Below are 19,268 nucleotides of genomic sequence, written 5' to 3'. Positions count from 1 at the left end.
CCAGTCAGGTGGTGGGGTTTATCGGCATCCTCCTTCATATGCTGTAACACTGCAAAACGCACGCAGGGGCCCGCCGGGAGAGGTCTGTTCAATCAGAGTTTCATCTTCAGAGAAATCAATGTGACGGCGCGCTGCACCCAAAGTGGATGTTAGGAGAGAGGCAGACAGCCATCAGAAGACCCAAATCAAAAGCCGCCGCTGCTTAGTATATCCATCAAGGTTGAAATGAATTTCTGGGGTTGGAAAAAAAGGGCTTGAGTTAGAGGAAAGGTATGGGAAGAGAGGGTGATGAGAGAGACAGACCAAATAGAGGAATATAAGCAGATAAGGCAACGAGTCTAGTTGACTTTTATTTCCCCTTCAGGGGAATGGTGGCGTCAAAGACATTACAGTGGACTTTTTGATTTTGATTTTATTAGGATCCCCATTAGCAACACACCGGGGTGAGAGCTAGCCTGGTCCAACCAGACCATCGTACTTCATTTCATTTGTACTGAAGGGAAAATGAAATTTGTCCGGAAGTAGGCGGGCGGGCGGAGCCAGGCTAGGTGAGAGCTACCCTGCGTTCCGAATCGCATACTCTTTCTTTTTTCTATTCTACATACTAAATCTGACGATAAAAATAATCTAGTCAGGATGCAGTAGGCATACTATGGGACATACTTTTACTCTTTTATTTAATCATAACATTGCGCCTTGATCTTGCCTCTTGCTTTTATATCTGGCACATCCCCGTTTGTTTTCATATAGAGGCTTCGTCGATGTGACGTCACTTCAAGTGCGCACCGGATTGTGGGTCAGAATCGCCCAAATAGGATGCAGTTTTCAACACTAACAATCTTGGCCGGATGAAGTAGGACATCCGGGTACTTCTAACCATCCTAAATCTGGCCACAAGAATCGGGACATCTTAAATCTTTTTTTTTACATATTATATAGTAGAAAGTATGCGATTCGGAACGCAGGGTGAGTCTTCCTGGGGTCCGAACCATAAAAGATAGACAACAGACAATCATATGTTTGACATTATGTCAAATAACATAACAAAATAAAATAAAAGACAGCTACAACAAGAAATGGAAACATAACAAATATATACATGTAGACTATACAGGAAATATCTATTCACAATATCCCAGGTTTGAGTACCGTCCAATCATTCAACTGATCAAACTAGATGTTTTTTTGCAGACTTTTTAAAGTAGTATTTGATATTAATGCTAAAACGTATGTTTTTTGGTAGTTGATTTTGAGTAGGCCTAAATGATGATACTTTTAAGTAAATTGGACCTTGAATCCAGATGACGTGGAGACAATAAGAACAAGGAGAGAAAGGGGAAAGCTTACAAAACCGGAAGAATTTTATAGTAGTTTCCCTTCCTGTAGTTCTCCCCCTAGCAGTAATATTACGGGGCCTGACACTTTTTTTCTTTTTTTGTTCTCTGGAAAATAAGGACAGGAGGTGCACTCAGTATGGCACAGAGAGGGAGTAAAAATAAATCCCCCTTCGGCTGATTAATGCCGAAAGGAAGTGAAATCCACCGCTCACAGTCACTTTCTGCTCAAAAGGCAAACCATCTTCTCCCCGGGACAAGGACAATGCCTCATCTGCCAAAACGTTGTGTCATTTTTTCGCGGGGGGGATCAATTCAAACAGCTATTACGCCGCCTTATCCCCCCCTGTCAACAGCAGCAGACACCATGCCAAGCGCTTGAAGATGAGATGGGCACAGAGGAGACGTTCTTCATGTCACGGTTTATACAGTAACATGAGGAAATTGTTTTGGATGAGACAGGATTTTTAAAGACGAGGCTTCAAAAAATAGCAGGGTGAAGTATGCTCGTAAAAATAGAACAGAAGCCGCGGCCTCTCTGTTGGCATTGCTCAGCTTGACGTTACAGCCCATACACACCTGAAAAGTTCAGGGCCATTCAGCTCCTCCACAGACGTGAACTTTGAAGATAATGGCAATCATACATTACCGATCTAATTTAGTCCCTTTGCTATGGGATCACCGAGTGGAGCGGCAATGACTTTTTAATAACCCCCGACCCGTTCAGTCCCAGTGAGCCGTGACGGTGAAAAGTCTGATTCATTAATTGCGCTGACAGAGGGGTTGGGGGGAGGGGGAAATTATGATTTAAATAATTAATGTGTTTGTATCCATTGTCAGATATACTGCACGTCGGACCCTTAGTCGACTGTGCAGCTCCTCGGCCCAATGCTTTTCTGTTAGTCTTCGATCAAAAGGTGCTGATGCTAATGGCTATAGTTCATTAAGCACACACGGTTTCACAAATGAGGGATTTGACTTCTATCTCTATCTCTATCTCTGTCAATGTGCCTGTGTTGTAATTGGCCTGGATTATTAGTCAGCGGTTTGTTCGAGGGCGAAAACACGCTCCAGTAGCCTAGCGCTCGCCGGCCCACGTTGCCAGATGGATCTGAGGCAAAGATTGGGTCATTTGATTTCCCTCCCCCCTCCCCTAGCTTGTTTCTGCAGTGGAACCACACCGGTGCAAAAGTGGAGCTCAAGGAGAGAGAGAGAGAGAGAGAGAGAGAGAGAGAGAGAGAGAGAGAGAGAGAGAGAGAGAGGGAGAATATGCCAGGGATTGGGCCAGTGTTCAGGAGTCTGGCTGTGCTTTCTCAGGTTTAACAAATCAGCATCTGTTGGCCAGTCTGCCAGCCAAAAAAAAAAAACCCCACTGACTGCAAACTAGATGATAGAGAGTGAGTGAGGGGAAGGGGAGTGGAACAGGCTGAGAGCAGGGGAAAGAGAGAGGCATCATCACGGTGCTGTAATGTTATTTGCTGAAATGTAGGCTACAGCGTGAAGCCCCCTGAGGCAAATTGTTATTTGTGATACTGTGCTATATACATAAAATGGCCTTGATATTAAAACTGGTGAAGATACCAGATTCATGGCCCCCCACAGAGAGGACCAATCCTAATGACTTTGGCGATACCTGAACTTTTCATCATCAGGTCAAAAGTTCAATTTTCCCAATACTTTGGTTTTTGACACACGGTTGCATTTTTGTTAAAGCTCACATATTATGCACTTTGCTGTCAATTTTATATGGTCCAAGTAGTCCCTAATACTTATTTTTTTAGATGTTTGCTGAAAAACCCGTTCAGATCATTTATTGTAGCAAGCCTCTATACCCTGATTGTCCTCTGGTCTCAGGATGACCTATATTTGTGCGATCTGGCTGGCCCCTCCCACCTCTCTGCCGGGCTCTCGCGATACTAAAGAGACACTGCGTGACTGCGAACACAGTGTCATACTTTTAACAATTTGACATGACCTGACATGATTAAAACCAGTGAAAACAGTAGCTTCAAAGTTTGATTTCTACATGAATATCTTCAAATCAAAATCAAATCAAATCAGTTTTATTTGTATAGCTCAAAATCACAAATACATTTGTCTCAGTGGGCTTTACATTTCATACAATATGATATACGATACAATATGATACAATATGACCCCTTGCCCTTACACCCTTAGCTCGGCTGAGAAAAAACTCCCAGTAAAAACCCTTTACCGGGAATAAATTTTTTTTTTAAGAAATCTCAGGGAGAGTCGACAGAGTAAGGGATCCCTCTCCCAGGACAGACATACTGCAATAGATGTCATAAGTAGAGCAAATCACGAAGGAATTTGATCATTGACCAGGTGATTACATGGTAATACTAAGTAAAGTTCGAATAGTGTGGACGCAGGAAGACTTCAGATGCTGCCAGAGGATCCACACCGTCTCGTCTCCACCAGGGAAAACTAAGGTTTCGATCGCCGGGATTACATCCCACGTCTCCAGGTGGCGTCCTTAACCACTGCAACATCTTCCCATCCTTTGTCATGTTAAAAACGAGTCATTATTAGACTGCAAGTTAGTGTATTAGGAGCAAAACTTGGTGCTACAACCGAAGCTACATGGGCGCTAACGCTAAAAATAAGACTCAGACGATTTAAACCAGTGAAAACAGTAGCTTCAAAGTGTGATTTCTACAGGAATATCTTCCCATCCTTTGTCATGTTAAAAACGAGTCATTTTCAGACTGCTGTGGGGAATATAAACAGCGTGTCATGAGCAAAAGCTGGTTGCTTGTCCCAAAGCTAATAGCTATACACCAGTCAGGCAAAACTACCAATAAAAACTATTATTTTAGTTTCACCGTTTAGAAAAAAGCACAGGTAGCTTCCTATCCGTTGTGTTATTAAAAACGAGGCATTATTAGACTGCAAGGGGAAAGCTAAGTTAGTGTATTAGGAGCAAAACTTGGTGCTACAACCGAAGCTACGTGGGCGCTAACGCTATAAATAAGACTCAGACGATTTAAACCAGTGAAAACAGTAGCTTCAAAGTGTGATTTCTACAGGAATATCTTCCCATCCTTTGTCATGTTAAAAACGAGTCATTTTCAGACTGCTGTGGGGAATATAAACAGCGTGTCATGAGCAAAAGCTGGTTGCTTGTCCCAAAGCTAATAGCTATACACACCAGTCAGGCAAAACTACCAATAAAAACTATTATTTTAGTTTCACCGTTTAAAAAAAAGCACAGGTAGCTTCCTATCCGTTGTGTTATTAAAAACGAGGCATTAATAGACTGCTGTGGTTAAGATAAATTAGTGGAGTATGAGCAAAAGCATTCTGTGTTGGTGTATGTAACATTCAGGCTGTACTAAGGGCATCCTGTCGCTTAGCGGGGAAAACAACATGGCTGTCGCTCGGAAAATTTTCCATCGGATCTCGGGGCCGTGGACCAATAAGAAATGGGGGGGTGGAGTTATCAAAGACTACTGCACGGTGGACGTTTCTGGGGGGGAAGCATGGACATATAAAGAAAATATGGGGATGTGGCTGTGCCGACTATTACGTAATAGTCGGCGAGAATTCTGACTGGAGTATTTTGGGGGGGATGGGTGGGGGTTTCAGAAAGGGGGAGAGTGAGAAAAGGAGAGATTGTTATTTTTTAAAATATTTTGGCAGTCTCTAGGCACACCGTGGACCCATGGATATGTTAGAACACATTTAAAAAGTGCATTTAGCATAATATGTGACCTTTAAGATCTAATTAAGGATCGCAATCACAATTATTTTCCTAAACGATTGGTTATCCAAATATTTTGTTGATTAATTGATTACAATTATATCATAATTGTTTCAGCCCTAGCGCTAATTATCAAATGTGAGCATGCTAACAGACTCAAACTAAAATGCTTAACATGTCAGCACTGTCACTGTGAGCATGTTAACAGTGAGCACCCTGACGTACATAGCATTTAGCTCAAGGCACCGATGTGCCTAAACAATACAGTGTAGACTCGAAGTTCAGGCATCCTGCTGTCAGTGTTACACCAAATATAGCACTGAGTCATGTTATAATGAGAGAAGAATTGTCTTATAAGGTCAGCAGCTGCCACAGCAGTTTAACACCCATTAGCCCCTGCGGCAATCCCCGTAGTTCTCCTCACACCACCGTTACGCCAACCTTCATAGGAAATACAGTACTGTTTGCTGGATCATTTCTCGTGTGATAGCTGTGCAATGAGTGACTCCTATTAAGAGATAGAGAATATTGGGAGCGCTCGTGGTATAGTGGTTAAAGCGCCCCGAAATAAGAAGCTCAGTCCTCACAAGCGGGAGACCACGGGTTTGAATACGACCCGTGGTCCTTCTCTGCCTGTCTACCCCCGTTTCACCTGTGTCTCTCTAAACTGTCTAATAAAAACATTAAATGCCAAAAAATTATCTTTAAAAAAAGAGATTTTGACCAAACGTCGACACTCAGCCAGTATTTGTCTTGGTGTGAAGAGGGAAGGACGGTGGTAGATGAACACGATTTGGACTCAGTGTCTGGAAAACAACAACAGCAACAACCTGCAAAACAAACATACAATACAAGGCTAAGCTGAATTGCCAGGGGCTTAGACACACTATTGATGAATTGGCTTTGAATTTGTCTGCAAATGAAAACGCTGCTGTGAATATGTCATCCACAACTAGTGGTGGCATTGGGGTTGGGACGTCTTCTGTGCTGATGATTCACTTTTCAGAGTGCAGCCTCCATGAAGATACTTGCAGTACATGCACTCACCTTCTCCCTCTCTCTCTACTTCATCTGTATCAGTCATGCCATTTCTCTGTCAGTCCTCCTCCTCTCACTTGCATGCACACACTTAGAATAATTTGCCCACTCTCTCTCTCTCTCACTCTCTCTCTCTCCCCATCTTGAATACGGCACACATACACAGACGCTAACACAGTGTCAAGGTGAGCGACTTGGGCACTTTCATGCATCATTAGAGCAGTGATAACAGCAGAGAGATGAAGTGAGAGAGAGATGACTCCTTAAATGCATTTAACTCAGTGGATTATTATTGGGGAAATGTCAAATGTCCGATCCGCGTACAGTATATGCCTATTTCTGATTCGACAGATAGTGAATGAGTGTGAGCAGCGGGCTGAATTAGGTCCTTAATATTCATAAATTCACTAAAGCTAGATGGCTCATGCATCTTTTAGTTGAGAAAGTGGTAATATTTGACTGACAGGAACCTGTGCAGGTGACAAAATAAAACCAAATACAGTCTAGAGGAAATATGAACACAGCGATTTTTGAAGTTATTTTCAAACGTGTAAATGAATGAAAGCAAGATGTTCTCCTATTACACATCCATATGGATTTTAGCAAAACCGCTGGTGTGGCAATAACTGTAATGTGTCCTCATTTCCTTTTAACAGTCTATTTGATAAATCGAGGTTTGGGAGTTACAGAAGGTGATTTTTACATTGATTTTCTTGAAGTTGATTTTTAGAAAAAGTGGGGTTCTGGTTGGTTGCAGATGTCACCACAATTACCCCCAAAAATGTGCTTGAGTAAATTCCCCTAACTCTGTATTCAGCCCACACACTCTCAGCTAACACTTTGACAGAAAATGACTTTGTGGACAGCACCTGTGTAATCTGCTGAGGGACAAAAATAGTCCTCTCTGCTCAGCTGTAGCCATGGCAGATCAAGTCACATCAAATCAGCGAGCATCTCAGTTAATATGAGACACTGCCACTGATGTACAGCTACATTCAATTACCATTTCTGTCAATGTCTTGATTCTCTGATTCTATAAAGAGGTTGGAGGTGGGCAGAGCTACGCATAGAGGTTGGTACGGTCACCAAATTCTAATGTTAGTGTTTTGCTGTTACAAAAAAATATATGCAGTATATATATATATAAAAAAACAGGAGATGTTACAGAGTTGTCAATCAACGATCCATTTTCCTTAGTATTGTGAGGAGAAAAGGTACACAAAAGGTAATTTCGTATCTACTGGACACTGTTGTACAGCTAGCTGATGTAACAAGTCAACACTCTGGTAATGGTCGGCCTTAGACACACCACATTCTGTGTCATCTTCATATTTTATATATTTCGGTAAGTTCACAAATTAATTTAATGTCTGCCCTACTGACTGAAGGGGCTGACAGCCAAGTATGCACTTTGCTCGCACACCTAGGTACAATTTAAAATATAGAAATGTCAGGCAAGCATTTGAAAAAAAAAACACAGCAAAATAATACCTCTTCTGATCTTGATGTACTTCAGAAAGAAACAAGCTTTCAAAGCACTCTGAATGCCAGACTTGAACTTTGCAGCAAACATGGCGGCGAGCAGTTTACCTTTTAAAAACAAGATTGATGTTAGTTGACTTGTGTTGAGGGAGTTCGACCACCCTTTTGCTGAATCTAAATATTCCAACACATGTGTAGGGTGCATCATTTTCCACTTTTTGTGGAAACTCATTATGGACACCAAGACCGAAATGCTTACTGCTCTGTGTAGGCTGCCCCTTACATCACCGAGATTCAGTCGGAATGCTAAATAAGGCAATTAGGCTTGGCAACGGTCTACTGAGTGTAATCATTTCATAACTCACATTTAAAAGTAGTCAAATTACTAGACGTGTGCAGTCTGTTGCAGAGTGTAACTATCATTTGCGGACACCACTGGGTTGTAAACAAACGCAGGGCGCTCTCCATGCTCTATCACTTGCCCACTCATTGTTAGGGATTGAGTGACATGCTTTGCGAATATGTAATATATAAAAAAGCACTTTGATTTAAATTGAGCCATTCACTTTGGATTGGACTGATAGTAGTCCATTGTATGCAAGCATGCATGGTACCATATGCATAACTTACAGGCCCCGCAAAGGACCCTTGGGCTCATTTTCTCCAAACTCCACTGAGTCACCGGCGCATCAGACGATGCTGTCAGATCCATTCGCAGTGAAACAAGGAATTGTCCTGAGTCATTGTCTTCTTCCAAGCTTGGAGTGGCGTTCGAATAAAGTGGGATGCCAAGTGGAGACAGAGCGACCTGTCGCCAAGGCAACCTCCAATCCAATCCCAAAAGAACCTTCCTGGAACAGCTGTTGTGATCTTGTGTGATGAAGCATGTGTTTTAGTCATCGTGAGCCCTCAGCCCAAACAACAAGAGGTGAAGTGGGGGGGAAGCAAGAGTAGGAGGACAATTGAGAGGTATAGGGAGACGAAAAAACCACTTTTTTCTTGTGTCGACCGAGAGATCACCTCTCTTAGAGTAGATGAGCAGAGCACTTGAAAGAGAAACAGGGATTTTTTTCCAGAGTGCGAGGGTGCGTCTGGACGAAATGAAAAGCAAAGAAATGAAAGAAAAATATATGACAAGCCCCCGAGCTGTATGAGGATTTATTACAGTGCAACCCCAGTGAGCAAATATAAGAAAACTGTAGTTAAAATAGAACGCTTGGTGTATTACCTCATATGCTGAAGTTACTTTGAATATTGCATTCTATGGCTTGCTGAGTCGGAGCACTCAGAAAAAAGGCAGAAAGCAAACATGTGTCTGCTGTGTGAGAAGTAATTTTTCTAAAAGATAAAGCCTCAACGTTATTTCTTCTTTTTCCTTCCCTCTTTCTCTCCATATATTCCCCGGCAGAGCCATTACGGTTCATCTGCTGCCGAGTTTTCAGTCGTAAAACAGCAACGATGTTTATTCAGGGCCAGCTTTCTCACTTTTTATATGCATCTACCAAACCACCTAATGAACAAGCATCAGAAAAGATACACACGTTTGAAAGAGGAGCTGCTTAATTGGCAAACTCTGGAATGAAGAATTAAGAGGATAGTTATGAATGTTGGTTTTGAATTTATCGAAGGAACTTTTTCAATAAGACTGACAAGTAGCCAAGCCACTCCTGCTTCATCTCCCAGTGGTTGGCACGGCTTCTAACGTAAATGTTTTTTTTTGGGAACCTTCTGATATGGACATTAACCAAAACTGTAAAAGCACTGACTACTGGCATTACATTCTTGTTTGTAGCCTCACTGTCCTGTGCAAAAGTTGTAGTTTCTTACAAAACTCGATGCATTGCTGTAGATAAAAATACCCAAACAGTATATAAAGGAGTTATGACTCAACCATAAACATCTGCAGCATGCAGTGAATTGCAACATACAGTATAAATTGAAGCAGTAGTAATAATAATCCCAACACATCATCATATAGTAAAACGCTGACAGGGACCATTTATTTCTGCATAATGAACATTTATAGTGTAAGGGATCACACTATGAAATACAACAGTTACATTACAGTGACTGTCTCTCTTTGTTCCCCATCTCCAGGCTAGCCATGTTTGCCATTCTCCAGGCCCTTTCACTGTAATGCATCTGTCCACGTCAACCTGACCCTGCCCCACCCATCTCCACACCTGTTCTCAATTTCCTAATCAGCTCTGCAATCCCCCCCTAGCCAGCCCCGCTCACCTCCACACCTGTAGCTCATTCTCTCATTAGCCACACACTACATAAACGGACAATTCTCTCTCTCTCTCTCTTTTTTTTTTTTTTTTTTGCGACTGATCTTCAGTGTCACAAAGCTGTAGAAATACAAAGGAATAACGGAAATAATTAAAATGATTATGGATGGATATGGATTATGGATGCTGCCAGAGGATTTTGAGGATATATTTAAATATTGGGGATATGTATGGAGATTAACTGGACACTGCGCTGAGGGAAGCATGTGGAGATCAGCATAAAGTTGAAACATGGAAGTATGATGTAAAAGACAGTAAAGGAATGAATATTTTTTTATTGATACGTTGGATATACTTCACAGAAGATCTGTATCCAGTAGATGGTGGTAACGCAAACGGTTAAGGATGTCAAACGCCATAAAACACCAAAGAAGAAAAGATCTCCAGCATTGTTATGTTTTTCTTCTGTTTTTGAGCCACCGGTTTCTACACCTGCCGACATATCTACCTGTACCCACCAGTCTGCCTGCCTGTACCTACCGGTAAGCCATCTTCATTTATCACTGAAATGTACCTGTTGCCTAGCCTGGCTCCGCCCGCCTACCTACTTCCGCTCAAATTTCATTTTCCCTTCAGTAGTCAGTCTGGGGCTGCGGTGAATTTCTCAGCTCCAGCTCAGGAAAATTTCCGGCTGTCCAATCAGCGTACAGAGCGAGTGGCTGAGAACGATGACGTCGAAGTCGCGCTCCAGTTTCAGTTGAATGCTGCGTTCCTTTATACTCGGAAGAAGGAGATTTCCGACTTGGTAGTTCTGAGTTCCGACCTGTCTGTGTTCCAGTGCATCTGCTCGCGAAAGTATGGACGCCTACGACCTTTCTCATCCAAATAACTAAACGTTAGGCTCTAGCAAGTTACCGTTGCCAGGTACCGGTAGATCCATAGACTACAATATGTAGTGAAGTTGGAAATTTCCGAGTTCCCTGTACAACTGGAACGCACCGTCAGAAGCCGGCTCATGACATACGTCACGCCCAAACGTAATGAGATTGGTTGGCTAATCCAGAGTGGCACTGACACAGATCCAATAGTTTTAAACTTCAACAGACACCCGCCTCCAAGTGAGTGAACGTTTGCCAATTACAGCAGTTCCAGACCTTCTGTACAAATGAAATGAAGTACGATGGTCTGGTTGGACCAGGCTACCTGTTGCTGTCTGCATTTGAGTCCAATCCCTGAAAATGCCCCCTCCCAGTAATTCCAAAGTTGCCTCATTTACATTTTATGTATCTCTAGCTGACCTACTAACATTAGTCAGTGGTTGGTAAGCCCATATTCAGGAATCAGCTGGGTGTTTTGAGGGTGTGTGTGAACCATAAAGTGCCATAACAAGACTTTTGGAGTGGTGCAACAAAAGTGCACACAAGCTGTCGAGGGCCAGTAAAAGATCTCTTGGCATGCTGCTTGCTAAAGTAAAACATCTAATTTTCATTTTCCTGCAGAGGCTTTATGTTTGGAGGACCCTTGATTGAACTGTGCTGGGTAACAAAGTTAATGCGATAAGTAATGTAGCGTTTGCTAATTATGTTTACTGTTGAGTTATTAGCAAAGCAATGTAATTAGCTTTTCTGATTTGTGATTTCTAATGAGGAAGGCCATGGCAAGTTTTAAGTAATGCTTTGCCCAAGACTGCTTATTTAAAAGAAAACACATTTAAGATGATACCCTGCTGCCTGCAGTGAGGCCCTGCTATCAAAGCTCTGACCTCCATAATCATTTTTTCTGATACCGATGCACTTTTTCATCATTCGCCACTGCCCCCCCCCTCCCTCCCTCCCTCCCTCCCTCCCTCCCTCCCTCCCTCCATCCATCATCTTTCATCCTAGTTTTCTACTCTCCATCCCTGGCACCCATTCGCCTGTCCCTCTCTTCTTCATCACAGCCAGAAGGCCAGCGTTTGATAATGACATATCAATCTGTAATGTACTCTGATCATGACTCAGCCACAGATGGCTAGGAGAAATGCACCCTCTCCCCCTGTCGTGCCCCAGTTACCAATAAAGAACCGTCTGAGTCCGTCAAACTGTGCTCTTTCTTCTGCTGTGATCTCCAAATGAGGTGATTTAGATGCTGTGGAGCCGTGTGCGACACCAGCGACTCACTCGTAATTTGGAAAATTTGTTGCTTCCAATAAGTCATGATTAAATGCAGTGCCCGGGACAGACACGCAGAGACACGTTGGAATCAGTTTTTTCCCCCCCGCTGGTACTGTATGCATTAAAACTGGTAGAACAGAACACCTGCTATGTGTTTCGAGGAACTTGGATGATGTATTTTTCTGCGAGAATCTATTCAGTTCGTAAAACTGTCCCTTCTTTATGCAAGAATCCTAGAGGCCTAGAGTGGATAACTGTAATGCGGAGGAGTGTGCGTGTATAAGAGGTAAACAAGGCTGGGAAACAAAGCATGATGGGAAGTGAAGAAGGGTGGAGGGAGGAAGATACAGTAATGGCAATACTGTTACCAGGGGTGACATAGCAGGAGGGGACAGTTGGACTGACTACCCAGGGCCCCAGTGGGGGGAGGACCCTTAAAAAAACGTGGAATACTGATATTATATCTAAACTGACATGTGTTTAAAATGTGCATAGATTTGCATTTGTTTAAATGTGGTAGGAACATCTATTAGCGATTGCCCTAATTAATTTTCATGTGTAGCCCGAGTTGTTGAAAATAATTTTTTTATTATGGATTCAGAGAGAAAGAGGGCCCACAGAGACTGCATAGGCCTCAGAGTTTTGGTCTACACCCCTTACTCTTACGCCCCTCTGATGGTGATAAAGATGTGCCTTTTTATAGAAGAGAATCGTGCAAGGAAAATACATGGACCATCACAAGTTAAGCACATATCATTACCGGTATGGCTAAATAAAAGTTCTAATTCCCACATTTGAGGGGCTTGAGAGCAGGACAAAGTGGAGGACCGGATGCCACATGGCACTGTTGATGGGCTCGGATTTTTGCCACATTATAACTGACAACTGCTAATGGTCATCTGCTCTCCGTCCTATCTGATGTGGCTGCTGCTCACACCAGATTGTTATGGCATTAATACTATTATAATTACCTCCAAATGCCTGAAGATTGTTTACCCGCCTGTGGGTGAGCTCACACTATGGGAGTTTAACCAAATACTGCAACAAAAAAAATGTATGCTATCCCTTGGAACCCCCCAAGCCAACCGACTATCATTGCTGCTTCTGCTGCTGCCACCACTTTATGTGGTTGTAGGTTTTTCTACAATGAATTTGCAGTCTTTTGCTTCGTGTCTACACATTTGTAATGGTTAACCTCTTGCTTCCTGTTGTGTGCAAGCTGATGGTGATAAATCTACCAAGTGTCCCAATGCAGATATACCAGCTGGTAGTCGTAAAGAACTCCAAACTTCTGTATGTAAGGCAATGCTGCAAGTCAGCTACAATGCAGGCTTATGCTCAGGAGGAGTCATCAATCAACATGTTGGGAGTGGAGGCTATTATATTATATACACCCCAGCATGGTTAGATTTGTCCATTCACTTTGCAGGTTTCGGTCCAAAATGAGAACAATTTGGAAAAAAGTCACGTTGGCTTTCAGAAAATGATAAATTGTGATCCATATTAAGACATTTTTTATTTGGCAATTTTTCAGGACATATCTTTTATAATCTCATTGCTTTCTTCGCCAGATTGTGGGAAGACAAAGCTGTGGCGCGCCTGATAAGTGTGTTAGAGGGAAGCAGCCAGATAAGGGCCTGAACCTTGGTTATATTTCCATATGTGATGATACATCTTCATTTAGAGGGAGGACGGGCAGTCTTGACTCGTTCATTAGGTGGCACTCCAAGACTGAGTTAATGACGGCCGTGCACAGTGAGCCATACATTTAACACATGTATGAAAACCGGCATGAGCATAGCAAGCTCATTTATCTGATTCACAGAGAAGAAGAACAAATGTTAAATGATTTACATCAGGTCTGTACGACTCTAAAAGCAGTTTGCATGCAATGGACTGAGAAGCAGAAGGGAGGGAACAATAATGCTAGAGAGGGTCTGATTGAATCTTGACTGCAGAAAGCTGCGTAAAGTTGGTGTTGTAGCACACACTATGCATTGATTTAGCTAGACCAAACTGTAGCAGTCAAGCTAACAAACAACTCTCCAAAATGGGCAAGGCAGACCTCACTAGCTCTCATGGCCTGAAATCCTATCATCATGGCTGTGAACGCTCTTATGTATAGCTTGGGGAATGGTGTGGGCCGTATGTATATCTCTGGAAGCTCTCCCAAGCTATATAGCTGATGTTCCCGAACCGGGAAAAATTTGCCTTGAGCTCTGGGATGGCAGCCCCTTTCTTGTCACATTGTTAAAGCTGATCTACTTTCTAGCCAAACAGAGAGGTTCACAGAGGGCACAGGCTGACAGCACTAATTGGTGGATACCCGTTTTGTTTGTTCTGGAAGCGTCTGTGATAATGGAAGTGAATTCAAAAGGTGGAGGGGGAGGGAGGTGGAACGAGAGAGTTGTGGACGTGGGTTGAAACAAAAGCATGTGTCGCAGTCTTTTCTGTCTGTTGACGGCGATAAGCATGTTTAGGTGGAAGACCTCAGAGCCAGCGGAAAAGAGCCCAGACATAAAGGTTGCAGCAGCAGTTCTGCTGTGTTTTCTTCTCTGCTATAATAATGTGTTAAGTCTTGGTTCTCATGTTTGTGGAGAGAAGGAAAATATGTAAGTACAATGAAGGAGGTTTGGTTATAATTCTAAGGAAATGCCTCCGCAATGGTCTCAAGGTTCATAAACTTAATTTAACCTGTGTGTGTGTGTGTGTGTGTGTGTGTGTGTGTGTGTGTGTGTGTGTGTGTGTGTGTGTGTGTGTGTGTGTGTGTGTGTGTGTGTGTGTGTGTGTGTGTGTGTGTGTGTGTGTGTGTGTGTGTGTGTGTGTGTGTGTGTGTGTGTGTGTGTGTGTGTGTGTGTGTGTGTGTGTGTGTGTGTGTGTGTGTGTGTGTGTGTGTGTGTGTGTGTGTGTGTGTGTGTGTGTGTGTGTGTGTGTGTGTGTGTGTGTGTGTGTGTGTGTGTCCATCCATGCCTGCAGCAGTATGCATACTCAGTCACATCTAGTTCTAGACTTTCTATTTGCTTTAGTGCCGGTCATTGCCCTGGGGTTGAGGGGAGAGGAAATTACTCAGCAGTTCTGGGGCCTGTTTCAGGTAGCTGGTTTTGAGGCAACCCAGAGTTTGTTCGCTCTGAGTTTGTGGAAACTCTGGGTTTTCCGTTTCAGGTAGCAGGTTCAGTGCAACCGAGAGTCAGTTACTGCGGCAACATACGCCGTGGGTCTAACCTGCTCGGTAGGTGGTTAGACCTACCCGAGTTTGTTTTCACTTTGCGCTGCAGCTCCGACTGAAGAAAGAGTGTCACTGTCACACGCGTCCCTGTACAGTTTGAAGCAAAATCACTCTATAGAAATCTCCATCGGGATGTTTTTATCATTTCCTGATGATTTTACGTTTGACCAATCATTTATCTGATCAGTAGCCTTGTTCTCAGCCCTCGGTCCGTTCATATAGGCGGCCACCTTACACATCGTGACATGCTCTACATTCAGATTAATAAACCTATTTGTATTGTATGCTTTTTAACATCTGTGCCACTGAACAGATTTATGTCAGGTGGATTCATGTAACGCTGCGGCTGCACGCGATCGTTACAGTTCACTTCTGCGATCCTAAAGTCACAGACGAGCCTCGTTAAATAGCCTAATATGAATATAAATAATATAATAATATGATATAATAATTTAAACTGTGATCACTTGAGGAAAATGGATCTGGTAATAAATCAATCAGGCTCTTCAATGGAAACTGTCACCTAATGTGTCTTGACGTTAATGTCTTTCACTCCCCATTTAAAAGAAGCGACAGTCTGTTCTGTTTGCTGCACAGTAGGCTATTAGACTATACCTTGCCAACATATTATACAGCAAATAAAAACACTGTCAGCAGCAATGCTGTGCCGCGCCAGCTTTATTACTTTACAGCTGATATGCGTAACTTTTTAAAATAGACTATGGCTTCTCATACGGAAGCGAAATTATTCTCTTGACAAAAAATGTTTGCTCTGTTTTTTTTCTGAATTGCCGAGGAGATTAGATCAGAATTATGAGACAATATCCCGTTAATTCTTCTCCATAGGCTACCATAAGCTCATTCGTTAATATTTCTAACTCCAGTGGGAGGAGCGGAGATTTCTTTTTTTCTTTTTTGAGAAGTGGAGAAGTGGGAGGATCAATCATTTGTTTCTTCTGTTTCCATGGTGAATCATGTTATCAGCGATCCATTGACGATGGCTTTTATGCACACGCTCCACCCAGAGTGAACACGCTCAGAGTTGATAAACCCAACGCTGATCCACTGTTCTGAAACCGAAAACCCAGAGTTGCTTATCAACCCTGCGCTCTGAGTTTACCAACTCAGAGCGCAGGGTTAAACCCAGAGTATGTAAAACCAGCTACCTGAAACAGGCCCCTGGACTTCAGCAAAACAAAAAACATTTGTGGGTAAAAGTGAAAACATTTCGTCGGCTCCCCAGCATTACAACACCACCAGACATACAAAGCATCCAACTCATAGGTATAGACCAGCCATTTAGTTTTTTCTTTGAAAATATATATATTTTTTTTTATCCCTGGGCTTTGTGCATTTCCCGGAAATCTGACTAATGGTTTTGGACAGCATCTATTGAGAGTGCACTGGAGGGCCATGAGTTGACCAAACTCAAATACCAAGTGTTCCGAAAATGTTCTGAATCAGAACAGGAAATGGTTAAAAAAGGATTTTTGGTCAGCTTTCTTTCCATATCGGTCATCGTTAACAATACGAATATTCAAGGTTTTTTGTGGAAGTCAAATTGTGTAGCACTGGCTGTAGGGCAATGTGTTCTCATGCCAGCAGTTCAATTTATTTTCTGAGCACAAGCCATCATCATTGACTCCGCAACTGACTCTTTCACCGAGGGAAAATCATCTGATAAGATTTTGGACCAGACACAGGAACATATTTTGCTGATGTGTGTGTACACTTTGTGTGTGTGTGAGGGTGCCTTTTCTAATGTCCATGCTATTTTTATATTATCAATGTTGTGTCTTGTTGTTGTTTCCCCACTGTGCTCCGATGTCATTAGGGAACAGCGGTGGCCGTTTGTTCCGATGAGCGTGAGGATGTGTTGTGTTGATGTGCAGCACTGAACGCAGATGAGCTTCCACAGCAAGAACATTATTTTATGAAGGTTTATCATTTTGACATTTCTGAAATGTAAGATAAGAATTCACGTCAAGGGTTGTTTGCTTTATTAATGAATAAACCATAACACACTCATATACAGTGTTAAATACTTTATTGCTCTTATGAAACGAGTTCATTGAAGTAATTTGATAAGCGTTTTGACTTATGAAATATAAACCTATTTTTCTTTCTTTTTTTTGTGTCTTAGATTGTGTTTTTGCTGTTCAGCACATGTACATGCTCCTTGTTATTTTGTCTAAAGACTGAAGAATTGAAGGGTCCTGTTTGAGAAAGTCCATGGGGGTTCATGATAAAAGATATGACACGCACCATAATGCACCTATAAAAGTGAGATAACTGAGAGCAACTATGTGGGTCAGATGCTATTACTCAATAGTGACAGTGAGGAAATTGGTGCTAAACATTGCCAAAACTCAATGTATTGTATTTGGCATTAGTAATGTTATTGCTGACACCACTGCGCTCAACTTGTCCATAGAAACCAATTGATCAGGCCAGATGAGTTCATTATTGTTATTTCCATGTTAATTGTGTGAAATCCATAAAGGATCATCTTGTGGAGCTGTGGAGGCTACAATACAAATCTAGTCTTCAGTTATTCAACTGTCAACTGGAATAATACAGCACAATGATTTGGTGAAAAACCAGTATGCTGTGTTGTCATGGGTATATTATAGGCCAGGTGAGCACTGGTCATTAGAGTGTAAGTCTTTCATTTTCCTACTTGAATGAGTAGTCTGTTGTAGTAGCTGTCACATTGTACATGTATTACAATCAAAAGCCTGTTTGATAACTGTAACACATTATGTAAAGTGCTCCTTAGAACTCTTACTTTCAACTGAAAATGGGTTTCGGCAGGACGGACATGTCGCTAATGTGAAATGATGTAAGGTTAAAAGAAGTGAAATTAAATGGCAATCTAGTTTGATTAGCAGGCTAATTTCCTCATACAAGTTTTGACATAATCTAACAATGGCAAATGTGGGGCGTATTGATTTGTGCTTAGTCTATTGAACGAAACAAGATGTCATTTAATTTGGATAATGCTTGAGTAAGAAATTGGCTGATTTTGAAGTACAAGGACATTTAAAAGCTGGAGCCATGCAGTAAAGACAGCTCCAAAAAGACACAGTCAGATACATACGCTTTCACAATTCACCACATCAACTTCTCGTTGTGTGGGGTATTCTGCTGGAATAAAAGAGAAATACATGTATGTATGCAACAATTCTAACACATTTTTTGAGGTGATTAGGTGAACATTTGCTTTTACCATATCTGAAGTTTATTTACCTGGCTGTAACTGATTTATAAATTGTACCTCAAATTTTACTGTTATAGAAATGAGTATTGTGTGAATGTGTATACTATATTGTATTGCCATACAATGTGAATCTTCATACAATAGATCAAACTGTAAAAATGTTCTGACCTTAGTCTTGTGTTAGATAAAGTCAGGCTGTTAAAACTAACCCATTAGTATGTACTGGAGACTACATCGCACCAACGTATGTTTGTTATTGCTCACTATTTTAACCCTCTATTAGGATGAGGTTCATGCTTCAATAGATTTTGCTATATTTTCTTGAGCAAGACCCTCCTCCTTGCGCCAGTCAATTCATACAATCCCATTGCTGTATTGTTGTCTAGACTCATGTTTGCAAATGTTAAAGATCTGTTTATCTGTATTTAAACATTGTGTCATCTGGTATTTAATTGCAAACCCCTCATCTTTTAAGATGCTGATATTTCAATTCCACGACATTACCTTCTGGTTACAGTAATCGGGACAGACGTTTTTTTTTTTTTTCATAGAACCATTGCTCTGAATATAATTGTGTTGACATTTTACATTTTATGCTTCAGACGAAACCCACACATGTAAACAGTCACGCAAGCCTGCACAGAGGCACATACAAACATGATACAGTACCTGAGGGGGGAAAGGCACAAAAGAATCACTTTTATGACAATTTATCCACAAATGTACAGTCTGGCTCCACCTGTCACAGCGGTGGCCTTACCTCCCACGATCCTCTGGGGGAGAAGGTCTTTACAGCAGATGGATGGACTTGATAGAGGGGAGGGATCTGGTTCATCGGATTGGTTTCTATATGCGGGCTG

The sequence above is a fragment of the Ammodytes marinus genome (genome assembly GCF_949987685.1).
Source record: "Ammodytes marinus genome assembly, chromosome: 22".
Classification (NCBI taxonomy): Eukaryota; Metazoa; Chordata; class Actinopteri; order Uranoscopiformes; family Ammodytidae; genus Ammodytes; species Ammodytes marinus.
The sequence above is the reverse complement of the archived record's forward strand: the minus strand, read 5'-3'. Positions refer to the sequence as shown.